General features: G+C 48.1%; 1 protein-coding gene across 1 annotated transcript in view; it reads right to left on the minus strand.

Annotated features, from left to right (window-relative positions):
- LOC141076775 (uncharacterized) overlaps positions 1–22,688 on the minus strand; it is a 179,261-nt gene extending 156,573 nt beyond the window's left edge. Inside the window, exon 1 of the mRNA XM_073564073.1 lies at positions 22,607–22,688. The gene's annotated coding sequence lies outside the window, so the exon portion shown is untranslated. The remainder of the gene's footprint in view (positions 1–22,606) is intronic.
- Positions 22,689–25,981: the final 3,293 nt, after the last annotated feature.

A 25,981-nucleotide genomic window follows, 5' to 3' on the forward strand; every position in this document is an offset into this window, starting at 1 on the left:
GTACAATTAAAAAAATCGTATTTTATCCACAAACATGATCATTTAGTCCCCAATTTTTTTATTTTCCCAAGGGTACAAGGAGAAAATGGACCCCAAAAGTTGTTGTCCAATTTGTCCTGAGTAAGCTGATACCCCATATGTGGGAGAAAACTACTGTATGGGCAAACGTCAGGGCTCGGAAGGGAAGTAGTGATGTTTTGGAATGCAGACTTTGATGGAATGGTCTGCAGGTGTCATGTCGCGTTTGGAGAGCCCCTGATGTACCTAAACTATTGAAACTCCCCACAAGTGACCCCATTTTAGAACCTAGACCCCCCACGGAACTTATCTAGATGTGTGGTGAGCACTTTGAACTCCCAAGTGCTTCACAGAAGTTTAGAACGCCCAGGCGTGAAAATAAAAAAATCATTTTTTTTCCACAAAAATTATATTTTTGCCCCCAATTTTTTATTTTCCTAAGGGCAACAGGAGAAATTGGACCTCAAAAGTTGTTTTGCAATTTGTCCTGAGTAGGCCGATACCTCATATGTGGGGGTAAACCACTATTTGGGCGCATGGCAGAGCTCGGAAGGGAAGCATTGCCATTTGATGTTTTTGGCTGGAATTGAGATCAGACGCCATGTTGCGTTTGGAGAGCCCCTGATGTGCCCAAACAGTGGAAACCCCCAATTCTAACTCCAACCCTAACCCCAACACACCCCTAACCCTAATAGGAAAATGGAAATAAATACATTTTTTTTATTTTATTATTTTTCCCTAACTAAGGGGGTGATAACGGGGGGTTTGATTTACTATTTATGGCGGTTTTTATGTTTGGCGGCTGTCACACGCTAAAAGACGCTTTTTATTGTAAAAATAGTTTTTGTATCACCACATATTGAGAGCTATAATTTTTCCATATTTTGACCCACCGAGTCATGTGAGGTCTTATTTTTTGCGGGACGAGTTGACGTTTTTATTGGTATCATGTTCGGGCACGTGACATTTTTTGATCGCTTTTTATTCCGATTTTTGGGACGCAGAATGAACAAAAACCAGCGTTTCATGAATTTCTTTTGGGGGGTGCGTTTACACCGTTCCGCGTGCGGTAAAATTGATAAAGCGGTTTTATTCTTCGGGTCAGTACGGTTACAGCGATACCTCATTTATGTCTTTTTTTGTGTTTTGGCGCTTTTATGCAATAAAAACAATTTTTTATAAAAAATAATTATTTTTGCATTGCTTTATTCTGCGAGCTATAACTTTTTTATTTTTTCGCTGATGATGCTGTGTGGCGGCTCGTTTTTCTGCGGGACAAGATGACGTTTTCAGCGGTACCATGGATATTTATATGCGTCTTTTTGATCGCGCGTTATTACACTTTTTGCTCGGCGGTATGATAAAACATTTTTTGCTTCGTTTTTTATTTTTATTTTTTAAGGGGTTTGCTAAAGGGGTTAACTAGTGGGACACTTTTATAGGACGGGTCGTTACGGATGCGGCGATACCAAATATGTGTACTTTTATTGTTTTTTCCAAAAAATGAATTTATTAGGGAATATTTTTAATTTAATTTAGCGATTTTTTAAAAATTATTTTTACACTTTTTTTTTTTTTTAACTTTATTACATTGTCCCAGGGGGGACATCACAGATCACTGTGACAGATCAGCAATCTGTCTCAGGCAGTGTGCAGGTTTCCTCCTTGCCTGCGCTTTGCAGGCAGGGAGGAAGCCAGCTCCCTGCAGGCCCCCGAAGGTCCCCGTCGCCATCTTGGATCCGGGGACCTGCAGGGAAGGAGACCCCCGCAGCAGCGCTGCACATTGCGCTGCTGTGGGGGGCTCAGGGAAGCACGGAGGGAGCCCCCTCCCTGCTGATGCTTCCCTTTAACCCCCGGTACGCCGCGATCGTGTTTGATTGCGGAGTGAAAGGGGTTAACGTGTCGTGGATGGTCCGTGACCGCCCCTGACACATTGTGCCGGGTGTCAGCTGTGATAATCAGCTGACACCTGGCCGCGATCAGCGGCGCTCACCACGTGGGCGCCACTGATCGCTGTGACGTACTATCCCGTCCCTGGGAATTAAGTCCCAGGGCACATGGACGGGATAGTACGTCACATGGCAGTAAGGGGTTAAAGATAGTTTTGCCCCCGATGGCCATTAGGGTCATTGCACCGTGGTGGTTTCAGTTCTAGTTTTGCCCCCGGTGGCCGTTAGGGTCATTGCACTCTGGCTAGTTTAGCGCACGTGATTATAAAGCAGGTGTGATTGCTCTGGCTCTGCTATAAAAGAGTGTCAGGTGTTACAATCAGGGTTGGTGATATTGCTCATTTCCAACCAAGTCTGGTGGAGGAAGGAACTACAGAGAGGAGTTCCTTGCAGCTCTGACAAAGCTTGGAGAAGTAGCAGCGATTCTGGAGGAAAGCTGCATTCTGGTGGTGGACTCTGTTGCTGGGAGAAAGAGCAACAGAGCAAAGCTAAGTGGTGTTGTCCCTGTTTGTGACTTCCCTTATGTGTGTTTCAGTGCAGTGGTGGGATTAGTTTCTGCACCGTCCATTTCATTAGAAAGGAGTAGGTGCAGGGCGAGCTAGGGTTCTTAAGTTCCAGCTCGGCAACAGGTGCGGAGCCTGTATAGGGAATGTTAGGAGGGTAGCGACTGGCTCAGTGGAGTGTAGGAGGTCTCCACGTCCCCGTTCCCTATCGCAGGGCCCTCCATTGTATCGGTTTCCCTGGTTTTTCCCCTTATTTAAATTCGCCCTGCTGGAGGCGGTGTATCCAGTTTCACGTGTAATTCTGAAATTCGCCTGCTGGAGGCGGTGTATCCGGCTGCACGTTATATTATTTAAAGTCACCCTACTGGAGGCGGTGTATCCAGGGTCACGTGTGTGAGAGAAATTCGCCCTGCTGGAGGCGGTGTGTCCAGCCACACGTTGACATCACACTATCACTGTCTTTAATCCTCGGGAGCCCTGCTTCCTGAAGAAAACCCTCTATGTCACCAATGAATCCCCCGATCCCGAATAATATAGAATCGTCTAAATTACTCCAAAATACCCTCTGTGTCCCCCACCTCCCTCATCAGTCTTCAATTTATATACATGAGACGATTCCCTCTGCGCCGCTACCACCACTGACAACAGATGCCCCACTTTTTCACCTTCATCATAAAATTGCGTTTTCTGGAAGGTCCTCCTCCTCTCTGCTTTCCTCAAATACACCTTATTAACCTCTTCCTGTGCACCCCTTAGCCTACTCTGATTTTCTGCTGACGAGTCCAGTACCATGTCCCTCTCTAAGGTTTCTATTATTTTCCTGTCTTCTAGCTGAGATTTCGACTTACATCTGGAAATCTCTCGAAACAAAAGACCCCTCAGGACTTTCATCGTGTCCCAGACCACCCATCAGCACTCCCTTCATTAATCCGCTAATACTCCTCCAATTCTTCCTTTATAGTATTCATATTAATATATTGCAGCCACACTGGGTTCAACTTCCCCCCACCTCCCTTCCCAATCTTCCCCCCATCCGTCTAATAGACAATTCTATAGGCTTATGGTCTGGAATCACCCTTGGGAGGTATTCCACTCCACAGACCAGTTGTGTCATTAGTTCATGTCCCAGTGCTATATCTATTTGGGAGAGAGACCCATGCGTCGCAGACTAACAAGAGTAGCACACCGCGTTCTCATTCCTCACCCGCCACAGGTCCATCATTCCAATCTCTGTAATATGCCGTCCGTTTCCTAATGCTTTTACCTGCACTCTGTTTAGGCCTATCCCACCCCTCATCTATAACATTATTGACATCACCAATAATAAGTAATGGTAATCCCGTACACCGCTTATATAATTCCATAACCTCACATAACGTTTTCCCGCTATATGGCGGTGGTGTGTACATAGCTGCTATACATAGTGATTGCCCATAGATTTTACAAACAACAAAAATATACTGTCCTTCACTATCAACAAGGCTTTCAATTTCTTCACATGGCGTAGACGCTCCTATTAACGGGAGACCCCTCTAGCATATGAAGAATGTGGCAGGATATGCTCTCCCAATTTCCCGCAGTACATGAGTCTCCTGGAGACATAGAATAGCCGGCCTCCTCTTCCTAGCATATTCCATGATCGCCGTTCTTCGTCTTCCCTCGGACAGTCCTCTTACATTCCAACTAAGGATTTTAATTCTATCACCCATCATACAATTCTATACATACAAGTTCCCGACCCTTGAAAATATCTTGCAGCTCTCCGTATGCAGTAAAACTCTTCCCTAAACAATTAACCCCTCTCCTCCCCCATATACAGTAACCCAACAAACCAGTTCTCCCGCTGTATTTTTCCCTCCAACGTCTAGCTACCCTATAAACGTTACCTCTGAACCACTATCCAAACTCCTGCACACCTCCTCCGCATATAGGCATTATTACTACAATCAGTCCCTCCATAGTTCAAATGAATTTATATGCAGGAACCAGAAACCTCCATATAACAGCACCGGCTTTTAGTTTGTTCTTGTCAAAAAACGACACGACACAGCGCGGCCTTTCACTCCGCTCACTTCCCTCTGTCCTTATCCGCCTGGAGCCGCTTGTTGTTTAAGTGAAGCCATTTCACAGCGCCCTCCGGTGCTTGGAAAACATGCCCCATTAAAGCGCAGATCTTTGGCCGTTCTTGCTTTCCTTAGTATAATATCTCTGTCTCTATAATTAAGGATCCTAGCAAGGATAGTACGGGGGGGTCCCGGCGGGAGGGGTCTCATGGGGACGCGGTGCGCTCTCTCCACCGCATAAAGTTTGGTCAAGTTATCGGCGCCAGTTTTAGTGCGGAGTCACTCCTCAATAAATGCTGTAGGATCGGTCCCTTCCGCCTTCTCGGGGATGCCCACGAATCTCACATTATTCCACCTTGAGCGGTTTTCCAAGTCATCATCTTTATCAGCCAGGGCAGCACCTCTCTGCAAACATTGAGTGTGCGACTTCTGCATTTTAGCAAGTTGATCCTCCAGCACACTCACTCTCTCCTCCACTGCCCCCACCCTGGCATCAGCTTTATTTATGGCTGCCTTCATGCTGGACATTTCTTCTTTAACCCCATCAACTCTCTGTGTAAGGGTCTTACAGAATCTAACCAAGTCATATAAATCCTTCAATGTGGGTTCCCCTACCACACGCTCCACAATGTCTTCCTGCTCCACACTCTTTTCCCGCCGTTCATCCTAACCCACTAACCCCACCTGTACCGAATCAGCCTCTGAGTCTTCCTTCTCTTTCTCCTCGGTCTCCCCTTCTAACATCACCTTTGCTGTTCCTTCCAGCCTTGCAAACTTCTCCAACTTCGCTGCTATCTCGAGTCTCCGTGCATAGGAGGCATTTGCTTCATTTGCCTTCCAGCAGCCTCCAGGCTGTCGGCTGCAGCCTCAGCCCTGCTCCCAGCTCCTGTCTTTGCATCTTGCTGCTGTCTTTTTCCCATGGCCTCAGGTCACCAGAACACAGCCTGTGTGTCAGGATCTGCCTTCACTCTCCTCCTCCACCAGCTGGGATCCTTATCAGCACTCCAGAGGGACTTTGAACAGGATAAATGAAGATATACAGCAGAGAGGTCACAGGAGCCGTCTGCTCACATCCAGTGCTAGGCCACGCCCCCCAGAATGGTTTTTAACAGGGAAAAATGAAAAGTACTACATCTGGGCAATAAAATGAAAAAAATCATATACAGAATGGGAGGAATAGGGCTAAGCAACAGCACATGTGAAAAATAGAATTAGACTTACCGGTAATTCGGTTTCTAGAAACCTTCCACGACAGCATAGGAGGAGGTCGTCTCCACACCCTAATGGGGGACAGGAAGCACGAGAGGTTGAAAGGTCCCTCCCACCTCCCTCTCACCAGTGACTTATAACTGATTACCATAGCACCGGTTACCTTAAGATTCTCAGAATTTTCTCCAAGAATGCAGGGAGGGAAATAGTGGTGTCGTGGAAGGTTTCTAGAAACCGAATTACCGGTAAGTCTAATTCTATTTTCTCTAGCAACCTTCCACGAGAGCATAGGAGGCATAACAACCTATACTGCACTAGGGGGGGGACAATGGCCTGAAGAACTTTTCGGCCAAAGACTAAATCCCTGTTAGATACAAGGTCTAATCTGTAATGTTTGGTAAAAGGTATGTAAGGAGGACCAGGTTGCTGCCTTACAAATCTGCTCTGAAGATGCGCCTGCCCTCTCAGCCCATGAAGTAGAGGTAGACCGCGTTGAATGCGCCTTGATCCCTGCAGGGGGAGTGATGTTTTGCGCCAGGTAAGCTTCACAGATAGCTCTTCTAATCCAGTTGGCAATGGTGTTCTTTGCCACCTTTTTTCCCTTGTTTGGGCCAAAAGTAGTGGAGAACTATACGTCTTACATCCAGCGTGTGAAACACCTCCTCTTTAGAGTTTGCTGGGTTCTGGCAGAATGAAGGAGGGATTATATTCTGTGACCTGTGGAAGTCAAACACAACCTTCGGTAGAAAGGATGGATCAAGAGAGAGCACTATGGAGTCGTCTCTAACCGTTAGGTAGGGTTCCCTAACCGAGAGAGCTTGGAGCTCTCCCACTCGCCATGCTGAAGTTATTGCTATAAGGAAGGCCACCTTACAGGTGAGGAGCTGGGAAGTACAGGATGACAAGGGCTCGAAGGGAGATTGGGTGAGTCCCATAAGTACCACATTCAAGTCCCATGTTGGGACAGCTATTAGTTTCTTTGGATGAAGTCTAGTAGCCGATGTCATGAATCTTCTTATCCACCTGTGGTTGGCCAAGTCACAGTCGAACATAGAACTTAATGCTGACACCTGTACTTTCAATGTGCTAGGTTTTAGACCTAGTTCCAGCCCCCTCTGCAGGAAGTCTAAGATACGGGAAATGTTGGGCCTTTCAAGGTCAGGCCAGTTTGGTAGATACCATGAAGAGAACTTCTTCTTTATTTTATTATATATAGCGATAGTGACTGGTTTCCGAGACTTCTGGAGAGTCTTTATTACCGCTTCCGATAGACCCCTGGCCCTCAGGATCTGGGCTTCAGTAGCCAGGCCGCCAGCCTCATTCCCCGGAGGTTTGGGTGATGTAGAGGGCCCTGCAAGAGAAGGTCGTCTTCCGTGGGTAGGATGAATGGCCCCTCCACCTGCAGTTCCGTTATCAGAGAGTACCAGCTCCTCTTCGGCCATAGCGGAGCTACTAGGATGGCTGGAGTTTGATCCTCCCGAACCTTCCTCAGGGTTGCGGCAAGGATTGGAACTGGCGGGAAGGCGTATGCAAGATGGAACCTCCACCTGTGGGCAAAGGCATCTACTCCCAGGGACCTGTCCCTGGGGTTGAGTGAGAAGTAGTTTTCCACTTGAGCATTCTCTCCTGAGGCTAATAAATCCACCTCGGGGAGGCCCCACCTGTTGACTAGTTTCTGGAGGATTATTTTGTTCAGGGTCCATTCGCCAGGCTGGACGCTTTTTCTGCTTAGGAAATCCGCCTGCAGATTGGCGGTACCCTTCAGGTGAATTGCAGTCAAAGAACGGAGGTGCTTTTCGGCCCAAGAAAATATTCGGTTTGAAAGGCCCTCCAGGCTGCTGGATCTCGTACCCCCTGGGTGTCTGAGATGGGCTACTGTTGTTACATTGTCCGAGTAGACCCTGATATGCTGGCCCTGGACCTGGTGCTTTGCTGCCACAGAGCCTTCTCCACCGCCTTCAGCTCCCTGAAGTTTGAGGATCTTGCGCTCACTTTCTAGCTCCACAAACCCTGGAATGGGTGTCGAGACACCACAGCTCCCCAGCCTCTTTTGCTGGCGTCTGTCGTTACCGTGACTAATGGGGTCTGAGACCAGCTGATTCCCTTGCACAATTTTTCGTGGTCAATCCACCATGCCAGCGAAGCTCTCACTGCCCCTGGGGTCTGGACCTTCCTGTTCAGGCAGGTGTGATCCCGGTTCCAGTTTTTTCGAATGTGGGACTGGAGCGTTCTGGAGTGAGCCTGTGCCCAAGGCACCGATTGGATACAGGAGGTCATAGACCCTAGTATGGACATAGCTGACCTGAGGGTCGGGGATCTCTGTTCCCTGAACTTTGAGAAACTTGATATTATGGATCTCTGGTGTTCCTCCGGGAGCAAGGACATTTGATTTTTTGAATCCAGTCGGATTCCTAAGAATTTCACCTCCTGGGAAGGTTGGATTTGCGACTTCTTTATGTTCGGGATCCATCCTAACGACTGGAGAATGTCCAGAGTCTGAGTCACCTGTAGCTCCAGAGTACAGTAGGAGGCTGCTATTATTAGTAGGTCGTCCAGGTAGGGTACAATACATATGCCCTGGCTTCTGATGTGGGACACAGCCTCTGTCATGATCCTGGAGAATACTCGAGGCGCAGATGATATCCTAAATGGAAGCACGTTGTACTGGAAGTGTTTTATTTCTGGACCCTGATGGATCGCGAACCTCAGATACTTCCTGTGGGAAGGATGGATGGGGATGTGGAAATAGGCATCCTTCAGATCTATAGTAGCCATAAAGTAATCCTGCCCTATCAGAGGAATGGTGGTCCTTACCGACTCCATCTTGAATTTGTGGTATGCAATGTGCCAGTTGAGGCCCTTTAGATTTATTATTATTCTCGACTCTCCTGTGGTTTTTTTTTACTAGGAACAATCTGGAATAATGCCCTCTTCCTTGTTCCTCCACAGGGACCTGAGAGATGGCTTTTGATAGCAGAAGCTGCTGAATGCCGGAGTTTAGAGCTGGGATCTCCCAAGATGGTAGGGAGGTGACTCTCATACCCCGCGGGGGATAGGATTCGAGTTCCAGCAGTAGGCCCTCTCTGATCACACTGAGGACCCAGGGGCTGTTGGAAATCAACTGCCAGGCAAGAAAGAATCTCAAAAGCCTTCCCCCCCCACCGGGATCGAGTCATTGTTTTTCTTGGGGCTGCTGCTGTTGCTGCTGGGGGACCAGGATGTTCCTGCCTCTCCCTTTAGCATAGCTCCATCTTCCCTTCTCTCGTGGTTGGGATGACTGATTCTGGGGGGCTCGAAAAAGACGTTTCCTTGTGGTTCTCTGCTCGGGAAGCACTTTCTTTTTGTCTGTGGCTTTTTCCAGAATTTCATCCAAGGCAGGGCCGAAGACATGTTCACCTTTAAAGGGTAAAGAGCATAGTTTAACCTTGGATGTAATGTCTCCGCTCCACGTCTTAAGCCAGAGGGCTCGTCTGGCAGAGTTTGATTGTACCATGGCTCTGGCAGAAGTACGGATCATCTCCATTGATGCATCTGCCAGGAAGCCCATAGCTCTCTGCAAGATAGGGAGTGAGTTAAGGAGGTCACCCCTTGGGGTACCATGTGAAATATGGTTCTCTAGTTCCTCAATCCATTGAAAGAGGGACCTAGAGACACAAGTGGACGCAATTCCTGATTTCAAGGTGGCCGCAGAGGTTTCCCATGTTTTCCTCAGGAGGCTTTCAGCTTTACGGTCCATCGGGTCTCTAAGCTGAGACGCATCGTCAAATGGTAGAACCGTCTTCTTTACCACCCTTGCCACCTGGACATCAACCTTCGGGATGTCCCATTTAAACTCCTCTCCTTCCAGAGGAAATCTATGACGGAGCTCTGAAGGGGCTGAGTAACGTTTCTCAGGGTATTCCCATTCCTGGAAGGTCATGTCTGCTATGCTTTTATGAACTGGAAAGCCTGCTCGTTTAGGCCCTTCATATCCCCAAAACATGCGATCCTGTGCTGTTTGCATGACAGGTTCCTCTTCTAGGCCCATAGTGGCATGTACTGCGCTAATTAACTCCTCCACGTATTCTGTGGAAAGGAGATACCTTCTAACATCAGGTGCCCTAGAGGTCCCTGGTTGCTCCCAATTTTCGGAGCTCGAGTTGAATGACCTCTAAAACTCAGATTCTGAATCCTCCACCTGCATCCTCCGCTTTTATAAGGGTGGTGAGCCCATAATTGGAGGGGGTGGAGGTGGCGGAGGGGGGCTAAAGAGCTCTGAACCTGATGGGTGACCAAGCTGTGGATCTCGTCAATTAATGACGGGTGCTCAGTCCTGACCACTTTATCCGTGCATGCCTGACATAGCTTTTTCTCCCAATTACAGGGAAGCTTCGTACTGCATATGGCACACTTTGCCGATTTGCTGAAGGTATTGGTGCTTTTATGGGCAGACTTTTCTCCCTATAAAGATAGAGGGGGAGAAGCAGTTTGAGGACCTCTAACACTCACTGTGGCCGGGGCAGCGCTAGGCTCTGCAGATGCAGGGCAGGAAGAACCGTCCATGACAGCAGGGGATTTCCCTTACCTGTCGGCGTCTTCCGGCGGGTTAATAACGGGTTAACTCCGCCCTCAGCGCGTCAGTTTGATTCCCCCTCCTCCTCCCTGGGTCCTGGAGCAGGCACAGCAGGCACCGGCGAGCTCCGCGCGCTGGCAGCAGAATGGGGGCTGCCATGACAGCTCCACATACCCCGGAAGTGACCTTTTCGCATGACGTCACTTCCGGGTCTCGCCAGCACGCAGGGGAGGAGATACCGGAGAGCTGCGGGAGGCCTCCGGCGGGGATCCCTGGCCCGCTTTACTCCCCAAAGGGGAGCACGGGAGGGCCAGGAACGGTCCCGGATTCAAAAAGAAGGCGGGAGCAGAACGGAGGAGGGAAGGCTGCGCCACCGACCACCACTGCCCGGCTCTGGAACTTTTCATAGAATAAAACGCACCAACCAACCAAAGGACCTCTTAACCATGAAGAACCAGACAGGGTGTATTTATTAAATTATATTTTATTTATAAAGGTGGTTACATTAAAACCAATTATGTTTTAATTGGTTTTAATGTAACCACCTGTATAAATAAAATAAAATATAATTTAATAAATACACCCTGTCTGGTTCTTCATGGTTAAGAGGTCCTTTGATTGGTTGGTTGGTGCGTTTTATCCTTAGTAGTGTGCAATCACTAATTTTACTAACACTGGTGGTATATAATTTTTATTATTATTATTATTTTTTTTTTATGGTTACTAAGAATTGATTGGTTTATTATATTCCAGTGCTGGTGTGTTTTTTCTAACTTTTCATTGAATCATAGAATGGTAGAGTTGGAAGGGACCTCCTGGGCCATCTGGTCCAACCCCCTGCTCAAAGCAGGATTCGCTAAATCATCCCAGTCAGATGTCTGTCCAGCCTCTGTTTGAAGACTTCCATTGAACTCACCACTTCTCGTGGCAGCTTGTTCCACTCATTGATCACTCTAACTGTCAAAAAGTTTTTTCTAATATCTAATCTGTGTCTCCTCCCATTCAGTTTCATCCCATTGCTTCTAGTCTTTCCTTGTGCAAATGAGAATAAAGTTGATCCTTCTACAATGTGACAGCCTTTAGATATTTGTAGACAGCTATTAAGTCTCCTCTCAGTCTTCTCTTTTGCAAACTAAACATTCCCAAATCCTGCAACCTTTCCTCATAAGACAGGGTTTGCAGACCGGTCACCATTCTGGTCGCTCTTTTCTGAACTTGCTCCAGTTTGTTGATGTCTTTTTTAAAATGTGGTGCCCAAAACTGGACACAATATTCCAGATGAGGTCTGACCAAAGAGGAGTAGAGGGAAATAATGACTTCACGTGATCTAGACTGTATGCTTCTGTTAATACATCCTAGAATTGCATTTGCCTTTTTTGCTGCTGCATCACACTGTTGACTCATATTCAGTTTGTGATCTATTAGTGTACCCAAGTCTTTTTCACATGTGCTGTCACTTAGCCCTATTCCTCCCATTCTATATATGCTTTTTCCATTTTTATTGCCCAGATGTAGTACTTTGCATTTCTCCCTGTTAAAAACCATTCTGTTAGTTGCTGCCCACTTCTCCAGTTTATTTAAATCTTTTTGAATCCTCTCTCTCTCTTCTCTAGTATTAGCTATCCCTCCTAGCTTTGTGTCATCAGCAAATTTAATCAGTTTACCCTCAATTCCTTCATCTAAATCGTTGATAAAGATGTTGAACAATACAGGGCCCAGGACAGAGCCCTGTGGTACCCCACTTGAGACATTCTTCCAACTGGATGTGCAGCCATTTACGACCACTCTTTGGGTCCGATCACTAAGCCAGTTATGAATCCACCTAACAGTTGCCTTGTCCATTCCATACTTAGTCATTTTTTCAATAAGGATTGTATGAGATACTTTGTCAAATGCTTTGCTGAAGTCAAGATATACTATATCTACAGCATTTCCTTGATCCACCCAATCAGTGTTTCCGTCATAGAAGGAAATTAAGTTAGTCTGACATGACTTATTAGTTACAAACCCATGCTGACTCTGTTTAATCACTTCATTCTTATCCAGGTACTGACATACATGTTGTTTAATAATTTGTTCAAAGATCTTTCCTGGTATAGAAGTGAGACTCACCGGCCTATAGTTCCCTGGGTCCACCTTCTTCCCCTTTTTGAAGATAGGAACAACATTTGCTCTTCTCCAATCTTCTGGCACTTCTCCTGTTCTCCAAGAATTTTCAAAGATTATGGAGAGGGGTTAAAAAATTTCTTCTGCTATCTCCTTCAGTACTCTGGGGTGTAATTCATCTGGACCTGGAGGTATGCTATAGCAGCCGGCCAGACAGCACACCAGACCTCTCCATGCCCCATGGGGAACAGGAAAGACACTGGTGAGAGGGAGGTGGGAGGGACCTTTTAACCTCTCGGGCTTCCTGTCCCACATTAGGGTGTGGAGACGACCTCCTCCTATGCTGTCGTGGAAGGTTGCTAGAGAAAAGACGGGTATACTAATAGATCACAGACTGAATATGAGTCAACAGTGTGATGCAGCAGCAAAAAAGGCAAATGCAATTCTAGGATGTATTAACAGAAGCATACAGTCTAGATCACGTGAAGTCATTATTTCCCTCTACTCCTCTTTGGTCAGACCTCATCTGGAATACTGTGTCTAGTTTTGGGCACCACATTTTAAAAAAGACATCAACAAACTGGAGCAAGTTCAGAAAAGAGCGACCAGAATGGTGACCGGTCTGCAAACCATGTCTTATGAGGAACGGTTGCAGGATTTGGGAATGTTTAGCTTGCAGAAAAGACTGAGCGGAGACTTAATAGCTGTCTACAAATATCTAAAGGGCTGTCACATTGTAGAAGGATCATCTTTATTCTCATTTGCACAAGGAAAGACTAGAAGCAATGGGATAAAACTGAATGGGAGGAGACACAGATTAGATATTAGAAAAAACAGAGTGATCAATGAGTGGAACAGGCTGCCACGAGAGGTGGTGAGTTCTCCTTCAATAGAGGTCTTCAAACAGAGGCTGGACAGACATCTGTCTGGGAAGATTTAGCGAATCCTGCTTTGAGCGGGGGTTGGACCAGACGACCCAGGAGGTCCCTTCCAACTCTACCATTCTATGATTTTATGACCTCACTTTGAGCGCCTACTGGACTGTGACTTCACTGGGAGCTCCTACTGGGCTGTGACGTAACTGTGAGCTCTTACTCAGTTGTGACGTCAAAGTGAGCCCCTACTGGACTAGAACATCACTGTGAGCTCTTTCTGGACTGTAACTTCCTGTGACCTACTACTGAACTGGGATGTCACTGTGAGCTTGTAATGCTAAGTAGATATGATTTTGTGGAACATTCTAGAATCTCCCATTGCACTCTACTGATGACATTGTAGCCTGTCATACCTGCAGCATTCCCCCTTGCCCCCTCCTTAGCAGCTGTGTGTGTCCTCTCTGCCTACAGCTCTGTGTCTGCATTGGTAATAGGACACCAGTCATTTCCTGAGTGCCTAAGGAATGTTGATTAGCTAAGTGAAAGAATGTCTTTGTTTGAACCATGCAGGGCAAGCATATGAATGATATTAAAATAAACATTATTTTAATGATATTAAAATAAGCCTAGCGCGGGCTCCGGTCGCAACAGAAAAATGAAACGGACATTTCTGTGATCTGCGTGGACCCGGCTTCGCTACCGTGGCTCTTGCGAAGTTCTAACACCCCCGAAACTGAGATATGGATTACTCCCAAATGGAGTGTCCTAACTACTGCATGTTTGGTTTGGTTTTATTGTATTCGATAAATGGGGAAAAATGATTCCATGTACGTTGTGACGAACAGCCCACCGCCGTTCGTCCACTTACGGGCGACACTGTCGGGAGTCCCGCTGCCACCAAAACGCGACGGACAGCGGACCCTGTGTCACCACTATGTCACAGTCCCACCACTGACACGGGTGTATCAGCGGACGGAGGGGCGTGACACAATGCCGGCACACGGCTATCACAGGCGCAGTGGGGCTTATCTTAGTTATCCCAACACTGGCACCATGTGACCAAAAATATCCAGCAAGCTAATCTCGCTCTACAATTTGCCGCAGGGGGAGTTTAATTTGAATGCCCCACCACTGCTATCAATCTTCCAAGTACTGCGGGGATTTATGTATATCCCACTTTCTCAGTTCCACTTTGGAACTCGCAGCTCTCCGGCGCCCCCCTTACCCTCAGGTCAGTCAGGGAACTGCACCTAGGATAATTAGTCGCCGGACGGGCTGCCTGTTGTGAACCGGCAATTAGGCTTCTGCAGTAAGGGAATTATCAATGCTGTGGCTGAAGCCCCTTACTCAGCAATATAAGACCCTTCTAGACTGCCAGCAAGCCGTAATAGCCGTACACAACGCGCTGCCACCAGTCACGGTTACTTAATTCACAGTGTTAAATTAAGAGGGTCCGTGGCTAACCCCTTGAATTAGTAGCGATTATCTATCAAAGGCGTATAGTTCGATTCTTAGAGCATGGAGACAGATCTAAATAATTTCATTTATTTTCCGAAAGAGGACAGTGATTACAGATAAAAGTTGCTATAAAATTGAGACATAAAATATGTACAGTACAGGTATAAAATAAAAGTGGAGAAAACAAAGAGATTGCACTCACAGTTCCATATTGTTCCTTAGGCAGACCATGCGGCTAAGGTGGGTGGAGGCGGAGCTGCACTTCTCCGCTCATCTGGATCTTTCTAGCACGACGACTTGAGCTGTTCTGAGCTGGTTCTGCCAGGGAATGCCTTATAGACTTTCCTATGTGACATCACAGAGAGGTGCATTCTGGGTTGATCCCACCTCTCTTATCCAAGTTATGTTTTGGCTACAAAACTTAGATTAGCTATAACTTTATGGGAGAAGCTGGTATGGACTCATCAGTGGTATCATGTTTCCCAGCGTAATGAGCCCATCAAGAAAACATCAAACATCTATGCGATATGACCGTCCATTTGGGCGCAAATCATATCTCAGGTTCTGGACATCCGAGAGTTTTGCAACAGGCACCACAGCGAAGCTGGGTCTGCTCGGATCGCAGAAATATGATTTTTATATTTCTGCTGGGTATGGTTTTCGCGGGACAATCCCTTATTGTTTTATTCAAACTCCTGGTTTCAAACAAAGAGTTTAGTTCCCGCACTTTTTTTCTCTTTCAGCTGAGAGAAGCCAAATGGTGTGAGGAAGATGGTCTAGCTAATTAACATTCCTGCTCTTCCAGAGGAAGTGGCAGGGTTGATAAAACCTGGGGGGAAGGAATTCCTACTACTGAGAGTTTAAAATGTCCTAGGATGGAGGATTTGTTAGCACATTGCAACAGAAAACATATCTTGCAGAAATGGTACATCACATACGTGTTTATACAAGGTCCCCCCGGCTAGATCTACTCATTATAAGTTTTACAGTAAATTATAACTTCAAGAGTAGGGGGCTGAACCTCCCCAGCCGGCCCCTTCTGTGACGTCACACAGGAGAGGCCATAAGGCATGCCAGTGAACAAACCAGTCTGTTAAGCGGGATTTTTCATGCTGAAAGGACCCACCAGATGTCGGGAGATGTTTGGCTGGCTGTCTGCCCATCCCCGGCCACATGGTTTGCCTAAAGACAATTGAGCAACTGTAAGTTTTAATTTCTGCTTTTCATCCCTGTTATTTTATATTTGCAATGTATATATCTAATGTCTCTACTTTGTAACAACTTTTTATCCATGTAATCACTGCCCGCCTTTTGGGAATAAATCATAAAATTATCAGTCTGTCTTCATGCTCTAAGAAACGAACACGTGCCTTTAGGTAATTATGCTACTGAATTGGGCTGGCTTCGAACCCCTCTATTAGATCTATAACTTAAGCAGAGAAACCAGGAGCTGGTGGCGGCGTGGTGAGTCTTGCTTGGTTGGGCTAGCTGGCAGCACGGAAGGGTCTTATATGCTGATTGGGTGGCTGAGACCAAAGCATTGATAATTCCCTTACTGCAGCGGTCTAATCGCCTGTGCACAACAAGTAGCCCATCCGGCGACTAATTATCCTAGGTGTAGTTCCCTGACTGACCTGAGGGTAATGGGGGCGCCGGAGAGCTGCGAATTTCAAATTGGAACTGAGAAAGTGGGATATACATAAATCCCAACAGTTCTTGGAAGGTTGTTACTTGTTAGCAGTGGTGGGGCATCCAAAATAACCCCCCTGCGATAAATTGTTAGGGCAAGACTAGCTTGCTGTATTTTTGTTACATGGTGCCAGTGGTGGGATAACTAAGATAAGCCTGCACTGTGCCTGTGATAGTCGTGTGCCGGCAGTGCATCGCATTCCGTGACATACCGGTGTCAGCGGTGGTATCGTGACAGAGCCCCTACTGGGCTGGGATAGCACTGTGAGCACCTACTGGGCTGTGACGTCACTATGAGCTCTTACTGGACAGTGACGTTGCTGTGAACTCCTCCCACTGGGCTGTGACATCACTGTGAGCTCCTAATGGATTGTAATATCAACGTGAGCTTTTACTGGACTGTGACGTCGCTGTGAGCTCTTACTTGACCGTGACGTCGCTGTGAGCTCTTACAGTAGCGTAATATCATTGTGAGCTCCTACTGGACTGCAGCATCACAGTGAGCTCCTACTGGACTGCAGCATCACAGTGAGCTCCTACTGGACTGCAGCATCACAGTGAGCTCCTACTGGACTGCAGCATCACAGTGAGCTCCTACTGGACTGCAGCATCACAGTGAGCTCCTACTGGACTGCAGCATCACAGTGAGCTCCTACTGGACTGCAGCATCACAGTGAGCTCCTACTGGACTGTGACATCACAGTGAGCTACTGATGTCACAGCCCAGTAATGTGAGCTACTACTGAAATGTGACATCACTGGGAGCTCCCACAGGGCTATGACGTCACTGGTAACTCCTACTGGGCTGAGACGTCGCTGTGAGCTCCTACTGGACCGACATCTCTGTGAGCTCCTCCCACTGGGCTGTGACGTCACTGTGAGCTCCTAATGGATTGTAATATCAACGTGAGCTCTTACTGGACCGTGATGTCGCTGTGAGCTCTTACTTGACCGTGACGTCGCTGTGAGCTCCTACTGGACTGCAGCATCACAGTGAGCTCCTACTGGACTGCAGCATCACAGTGAGCTCCTACTGGACTGCAGCATCACAGTGAGCTCCTACTGGACTGCAGCATCACAGTGAGCTCCTACTGGACTGCAGCATCACAGTGAGCTCCTACTGGACTGCAGCATCACAGTGAGCTCCTACTGGACTGCAGCATCACAGTGAGCTCCTACTGGACTGCAGCATCACAGTGAGCTCCTACTGGACTGCAGCATCACAGTGAGCTCCTACTGGACTGCAGCATCACAGTGAGCTCCTACTGGACTGCAGCATCACAGTGAGCTCCTACTGGACTGCAGCATCACAGTGAGCTCCTACTGGACTGCAGCATCACAGTGAGCTCCTACTGGACTGCAGCATCACAGTGAGCTCCTACTGGACTGCAGCATCACAGTGAGCTCCTACTGGACTGCAGCATCACAGTGAGCTCCTACTGGACTGCAGCATCACAGTGAGCTCCTACTGGACTGCAGCATCACAGTGAGCTCCTACTGGACTGCAGCATCACAGTGAGCTCCTACTGGACTGCAGCATCACAGTGAGCTCCTACTGGACTGCAGCATCACAGTGAGCTCCTACTGGACTGTGACATCACTGGGAGCTCCCACAGGGCTATGACGTCACTGGTAACTCCTACTGGGCTGAGAAGTCGCTGTGAGCTCCTACTGGACTGACATCTCTGTGAGCTCCTCCCACTGGGCTGTGACGTCACTGTGAGCTCCCACTGGACAGTGAATTCACTGTGAGTTCCTACTGGGCAGTAACATCTCTGAGCTCCTCCCACTGGGCTTTGACTTAACTGTGAACTCCTACTGGACTGTAACATCACTGTGATATCCTACTGGACAGTGAAGTCACTGTGAACTCCTACTGGGCTGTGACATCAATGTGAGATACAACTGGGCTGTAACGTTGATGTAAGATCCAACTGGACAGTGACATCACTGTGAGCTTCTACTGGACTGGGACGTCTCTGTGAAGTCCTACTGGACTGTAACATCATTATGCGCTCCTACTGGACCGTGACGTCACCGTGAGCTCCTACTGGACCGTGACGTCACCGTGAGCTCCTACGGGGCCGTGACGTCACCGTGAGCTCCGACGGGGCCGTCACGTCACCGTGAGCTCCGACGGGGCCGTCACGTCACCGTGAGCTCCGACGGGGCCGTGACGTCACCGTGAGCTCCGACGGGGCCGTGACGTCACCGTGAGCTCCGACGGGGCCGTGACGTCACCGTGAGCTCCGACGGGGCCGTGACGTCACCGTGAGCTCCGACGGGGCCGTGACGTCACCGTGAGCTCCTACGGGGCCGTGACGTCACCGTGAGCTCCTACGGGGCCGTGACGTCACCGTGAGCTCCTACGGGGCCGTGACGTCACCGTGAGCTCCTACGGGGCCGTGACGTCACCGTGAGCTCCTACGGGGCCGTGACGTCACCGTGAGCTCCTACGGGGCCGTGACGTCACCGTGAGCTCCTACGGGGCCGTGACGTCACCGTGAGCTCCTACGGGGCCGTGACGTCACCGTGAGCTCCTACGGGGCCGTGACGTCACCGTGAGCTCCTACGGGGCCGTGACGTCACCGTGAGCTCCTACGGGGCCGTGACGTCACCGTGAGCTCCTACGGGGCCGTGACGTCGTGACGTCGCTCTGAGCTCCTAGTGAGCTGTGACGTCGCTCTGAGCTCCTAGTGAGCTGTGACATCGCTCTGAGATCCTAGTGAGCTGTGACGTCGCTCTGAGCTCCTACTGGGCTGTGACGTCACTGTGAGCTCCGACTTGACTGTGACGTCACTGTGAGCTCTTACTGGGCTGTGACGTCACTGTGAGCTCTTACTGGGCTGTGACGTCACTGTGAGCTCTTACTGGGCTGTGATGTCACTGTGAGCTCCTACTGGGCTGTGACGTCACTGTGAGCTCTTACTGGGCTGTGACGTCACTGTGAGCTATTACTGGGCTGTGATGTCACTGTGAGCTCCTACTGGGCTGTGACGTCACTGTGAGCTCTTACTGGGCTGTGACGTCACTGTGAGCTATTACTGGGCTGTGATGTCACTGTGAGCTCCTACAGGGCTGTGACATCACTGTGAGCTCCTACTGGGCTGTGACATCACTGTGAGCTCCTACTGGGCTGTGATGTCACTGTGAGCTCCTACTGGACTGTGACATCACTGTGAGCTCCAACTGGGCTGTGACGTCACTGTGAGCTCTTAATGGACTGTGACGTCACTGTGAGCTCTTACTGGGCTGTGACATCACTGTGAGCTCCTACTGGGCTGTGATGTCACTGTGAGCTCCTACTGGGCTGTGATGTCACTGTGAGCTTCTACTGGGCTGTGACGTCACTGTGAGCTCCAACTGGGCTGTGACGTCACTGTGAGCTCTTACTGGACTGTGACATCACTGTGAGCTCCAACTGGGCTGTGACATCACTGTGAGCTCCTACTGGGCTGTGACATCACTGTGAGCTCCTACTGGGCTGTGACATCACTGTGAGCTCCTACTGGGCTGTGATGTCACTGTGAGCTCCTACTGGACTGTGACATCACTGTGAGCTCCAACTGGGCTGTGACGTCACTGTGAGCTCTTACTGGACTGTGACGTCACTGTGAGCTCTTACTGGGCTGTGACATCACTGTGAGCTCCAACTGGGCTGTGATGTCACTGTGAGCTCCTACTGGACTGTGACATCACTGTGAGCTCCAACTGGGCTGTGACGTCACTGTGAGCTCTTACTGGACTGTGACGTCACTGTGAGCTCTTACTGGGCTGTGACATCACTGTGAGCTCTTACTGGACTGTGACGTCACTGTGAGCTCTTACTGGGCTGTGACATCACTGTGAGCTCCAACTGGGCTGTGATGTCACTGTGAGCTCCTACTGGACTGTGACATCACTGTGAGCTCCAACTGGGCTGTGACGTCACTGTGAGCTCTTACTGGACTGTGACGTCACTGTGAGCTCCAACTGGGCTGTGACGTCACTGTGAGCTCTTACTGGACTGTGACATCACTGTGAGCTCCAACTGGGCTGTGACATCACTGTGAGCTCCTACTGGGCTGTGACATCACTGTGAGCTCCTACTGGGCTGTGACATCACTGTGAGCTCCTACTGGGCTGTGACATCACTGTGAGCTCCTACTGGACTGTGACATCACTGTGAGCTCCAACTGGGCTGTGACGTCACTGTGAGCTCTTACTGGACTGTGACGTCACTGTGAGCTCTTACTGGGCTGTGACATCACTGTGAGCTCCAACTGGGCTGTGATGTCACTGTGAGCTCCTACTGGACTGTGACATCACTGTGAGCTCCAACTGGGCTGTGACGTCACTGTGAGCTCTTACTGGACTGTGACGTCACTGTGAGCTCCAACTGGGCTGTGACGTCACTGTGAGCTCTTACTGGACTGTGACGTCACTGTGAGCTCTTACTGGACTGTGACGTCACTGTGAGCTCTTACTGGGCTGTGACATCACTGTGAGCTCCAACTGGGCTGTGATGTCACTGTGAGCTCCTACTGGACTGTGACATCACTGTGAGCTCCAACTGGGCTGTGACGTCACTGTGAGCTCTTACTGGACTGTGACGTCACTGTGAGCTCTTACTGGGCTGTGACATCACTGTGAGCTCCTACTGGGCTGTGACATCACTGTGAGCTCCTACTGGGCTGTGACATCACTGTGAGCTCCTACTGGGCTGTGACATCACTGTGAGCTCCTACTGGGCTGTGACATCACTGTGAGCTCCTACTGGGCTGTGACATCACTGTGAGCTCCTACTGGGCTGTGACATCACTGTGAGCTCCTACTGGGCTGTGACATCACTGTGAGCTCCTACTGGGCTGTGACATCACTGTGAGCTCCTACTGGGCTGTGACATCACTGTGAGCTCCTACTGGGCTGTGACATCACTGTGAGCTCCTACTGGGCTGTGACATCACTGTGAGCTCTTACTGGGCTGTGACGTCACTGTGAGCTCTTACTGGGCTGTGACGTCACTGTGAGCTCTTACTGGGCTGTGACATCACTGTGAGCTCCTACTGGGCTGTGACATCACTGTGAGCTCCTACTGGGCTGTGACATCACTGTGAGCTCCAACTGGGCTGTGATGTCACTGTGAGCTCCTACTGGACTGTGACATCACTGTGAGCTCCAACTGGGCTGTGACGTCACTGTGAGCTCTTACTGGACTGTGACGTCACTGTGAGCTCTTACTGGGCTGTGACATCACTGTGAGCTCCTACTGGGCTGTGACATCACTGTGAGCTCCTACTGGGCTGTGACGTCACTGTGAGCTCCTACTGGGCTGTGACGTCACTGTGAGCTCTTACTGGGCTGTGACGTCACTGTGAGCTCTTACTGGGCTGTGACATCACTGTGAGCTCCTACTGGGCTGTGACATCACTGTGAGCTCCTACTGGGCTGTGACGTCACTGTGAGCTCCTACTGGGCTGTGACGTCACTGTGAGCTCCTACTGGGCTGTGACGTCACTGTGAGCTCCTACTGGGCTGTGACGTCACTGTGAGCTCTTACTGGGCTGTGACGTCACTGTGAGCTCTTACTGGGCTGTGACGTCACTGTGAGCTCTTACTGGGCTGTGACGTCACTGTGAGCTCCTACTGGGCTGTGACGTCACTGTGAGCTCCTACTGGGCTGTGACGTCACTGTGAGCTCCTACTGGGCTGTGACGTCACTGTGAGCTCTTACTGGGCTGTGACGTCACTGTGAGCTCCTACTGGGCTGTGACGTCACTGTGAAGTCTTACTGGGCTGTGACGTCACTGTGAGCTCTTACTGGGCTGTGACGTCACTGCGAGTCAATGGAAGCTGTGGAGGTCGCCACACTCACTCACCAGAGAACAGCCGTGTACACGTACTACGCATGCGCTGCACTCAATCATGTCAGTTCTACAGGACCTTCAATGAGGTTGTGTCAATTGTTGAAAATGATATGGAAGGTCACGTGATCAGTTGTCAACAACTGTAAGTGGCACAGGACCTTACATGATGACGTCATGGTCACGTGATCAGTCACCTGGCACAAAAGACACCAGTCCCCGCCCGCTGCTCCCAGCTCTGCAGCCAACGCTTTGCTACAGTGAGCGCCATCTGCCGGCTGTGCTGCAACCTGCGGGCGTCTGTGCGGTACCGCGCTGTGCACACTGTGCTGCCCCCGTACCTTCACCCGGTCCAGAGGCTGCCGCCATCCGAGAGCTCCCCCGCTCCACTCCACAGTGGCACGTCATAGCAGGAGGCGGAGCCTTCACATTAACCATCTCATTGTGATTCCTTAAGTAGGGTGGAGCTTGTCACCCAGCAACAGTGACGTCATTACATGGAGTGTATATAGGAGAGCAGTGATATCATTACATGGAGTGTATATAGGAGAGCAGTGATATCATTACATGGAGTGTATATAGGAGAGCGGTGATATCATTACATGGAGTGTATATAGGAGAGCAGTGATATCATTACATGGAGTGTATATAGGAGAGCAGTGATATCATTACATGGAGTGTATATAGGAGAGCGGTGATGTCATTACATGGAGTGTATATAGGAGAGCGGTGATATCATTACATGGAGTGTATGTAGGAGAGCAGTGATATCATTACATGGAGTGTATATAGGAGAGCAGTGATATCATTACATGGAGTGTATATAGGAGAGCGGTGATATCATTACATGGAGTGTATATAGGAGAGCAGTGATATCATTACATGGAGTGTATATAGGAGAGCAGTGATATCATTACATGGAGTGTATATAGGAGAGCGGTGATGTCATTACATGGAGTGTATATAGGAGAGCGGTGATATCATTACATGGAGTGTATATAGGAGAGCAGTGATATCATTACATGGAGTGTATATAGGAGAGCAGTGATATCATTACATGGAGTGTATATAGGAGAGCGGTGATGTCATTACATGGAGTGTATATAGGAGAGCGGTGATGTCATTACATGGAGTGTATATAGGAGAGCGGTGATATCATTACATGGAGTGTATATAGGAGAGCGGTGATATCATTACATGGAGTGTATATAGGAGAGCAGTGATATCATTACATGGAGTGTATATAGGAGAGCAGTGATATCATTACATGGAGTGTATATAGGAGAGCGGTGATGTCATTACATGGAGTGTATATAGGAGAGCGGTGATGTCATTACATGGAGTGTATATAGGAGAGCGGTGATATCATTACATGGAGTGTATATAGGAGAGCGGTGATATCATTACATGGAGTGTATATAGGAGAGCGGTGATATCATTACATGGAGTGTATATAGGAGAGCGGTGATATCATTACATGGAGTGTATATAGGAGAGCGGTGATATCATTACATGGAGTGTATATAGGAGAGCGGTGATATCATTACATGGAGTGTATATAGGAGAGCGGTGATATCATTACATGGAGTGTATATAGGAGAGCGGTGATATCATTACATGGAGTGTATATAGGAGAGCCGTGATGTCATTACATGGAGTGTATATAGGAGAGCGGTGATATCATTACATGGAGTGTATATAGGAGAGCGGTGATATCATTACATGGAGTGTATATAGGAGAGCGGTGATATCATTACATGGAGTGTATATAGGAGAGCCGTGATGTCATTACATGGAGTGTATATAGGAGAGCGGTGATATCATTACATGGAGTGTATATAGGAGAGCAGTGATATCATTACATGGAGTGTATATAGGAGAGCAGTGATATCATTACATGGAGTGTATATAGGAGAGCAGTGATATCATTACATGGAGTGTATGTAGGAGAGCGGTGATATCATTACATGGAGTGTATATAGGAGAGCAGTGATGTCATTACATGGAGTGTATATAGGAGAGCAGTGATGTCATTACATGGAGTGTATATAGGAGAGCCGTGATGTCATTACATGGAGTGTATATAGGAGAGCGGTGATATCATTACATGGAGTGTATATAGGAGAGCAGTGATGTCATTACATGGAGTGTATATAGGAGAGCGGTGATGTCATTACATGGAGTGTATATAGGAGAGCCGTGATGTCATTACATGGAGTGTATATAGGAGAGCGGTGATGTCATTACATGGAGTGTATATAGGAGAGCGGTGATGTCATTACATGGAGTGTATATAGGAGAGCGGTGATATCATTACATGGAGTGTATATAGGAGAGCGGTGATATCATTACATGGAGTGTATATAGGAGAGCGGTGATATCATTACATGGAGTGTATATAGGAGAGCGGTGATGTCATTACATGGAGTGTATATAGGAGAGCGGTGATATCATTACATGGAGTGTATATAGGAGAGCAGTGATATCATTACATGGAGTGTATATAGGAGAGCAGTGATATCATTACATGGAGTGTATGTAGGAGAGCGGTGATATCATTACATGGAGTGTATGTAGGAGAGCAGTGATATCATTACATGGAGTGTATATAGGAGAGCGGTGATATCATTACATGGAGTGTATGTAGGAGAGCGGTGATATCATTACATGGAGTGTATATAGGAGAGCGGTGATATCATTACATGGAGTGTATATAGGAGAGCGGTGATATCATTACATGGAGTGTATATAGGAGAGCAGTGATATCATTACATGGAGTGTATATAGGAGAGCGGTGATATCATTACATGGAGTGTATATAGGAGAGCGGTGATATCATTACATGGAGTGTATATAGGAGAGCGGTGATATCATTACATGGAGTGTATGTAGGAGAGCGGTGATATCATTACATGGAGTGTATATAGGAGAGCGGTGATATCATTACATGGAGTGTATATAGGAGAGCAGTGATGTCATTACATGGAGTGTATATAGGAGAGCAGTGATGTCATTACATGGAGTGTATGTAGGAGAGCAGTGATATCATTACATGGAGTGTATGTAGGAGAGCAGTGATGTCATTACATGGAGTGTATATAGGAGAGCAGTGATGTCATTACATGGAGTGTATGTAGGAGAGCAGTGATATCATTACATGGAGTGTATGTAGGAGAGCGGTGATATCATTACATGGAGTGTATATAGGAGAGCGGTGATATCATTACATGGAGTGTATATAGGAGAGCGGTGATGTCATTACATGGAGTGTATATAGGAGAGCAGTGATGTCATTACATGGAGTGTATGTAGGAGAGCAGTGATGTCATTACATGGAGTGTATGTAGGAGAGCAGTGATGTCATTACATGGAGTGTATGTAGGAGAGCGGTGATATCATTACATGGAGTGTATATAGGAGAGCGGTGATATCATTACATGGAGTGTATATAGGAGAGCAGTGATGTCATTACATGGAGTGTATATAGGAGAGCAGTGATGTCATTACATGGAGTGTATGTAGGAGAGCAGTGATATCATTACATGGAGTGTATGTAGGAGAGCAGTGATGTCATTACATGGAGTGTATATAGGAGAGCAGTGATATCATTACATGGAGTGTATATAGGAGAGCGGTGATATCATTACATGGAGTGTATGTAGGAGAGCAGTGATATCATTACATGGAGTGTATGTAGGAGAGCAGTGATGTCATTA

The sequence above is a fragment of the Dendrobates tinctorius genome, unplaced genomic scaffold (genome assembly GCF_039654945.1).
Source record: "Dendrobates tinctorius isolate UK_male_01 unplaced genomic scaffold, ASM3965494v1 ptg000425l, whole genome shotgun sequence".
Lineage (NCBI taxonomy): Eukaryota > Metazoa > Chordata > Amphibia > Anura > Dendrobatidae > Dendrobates > Dendrobates tinctorius.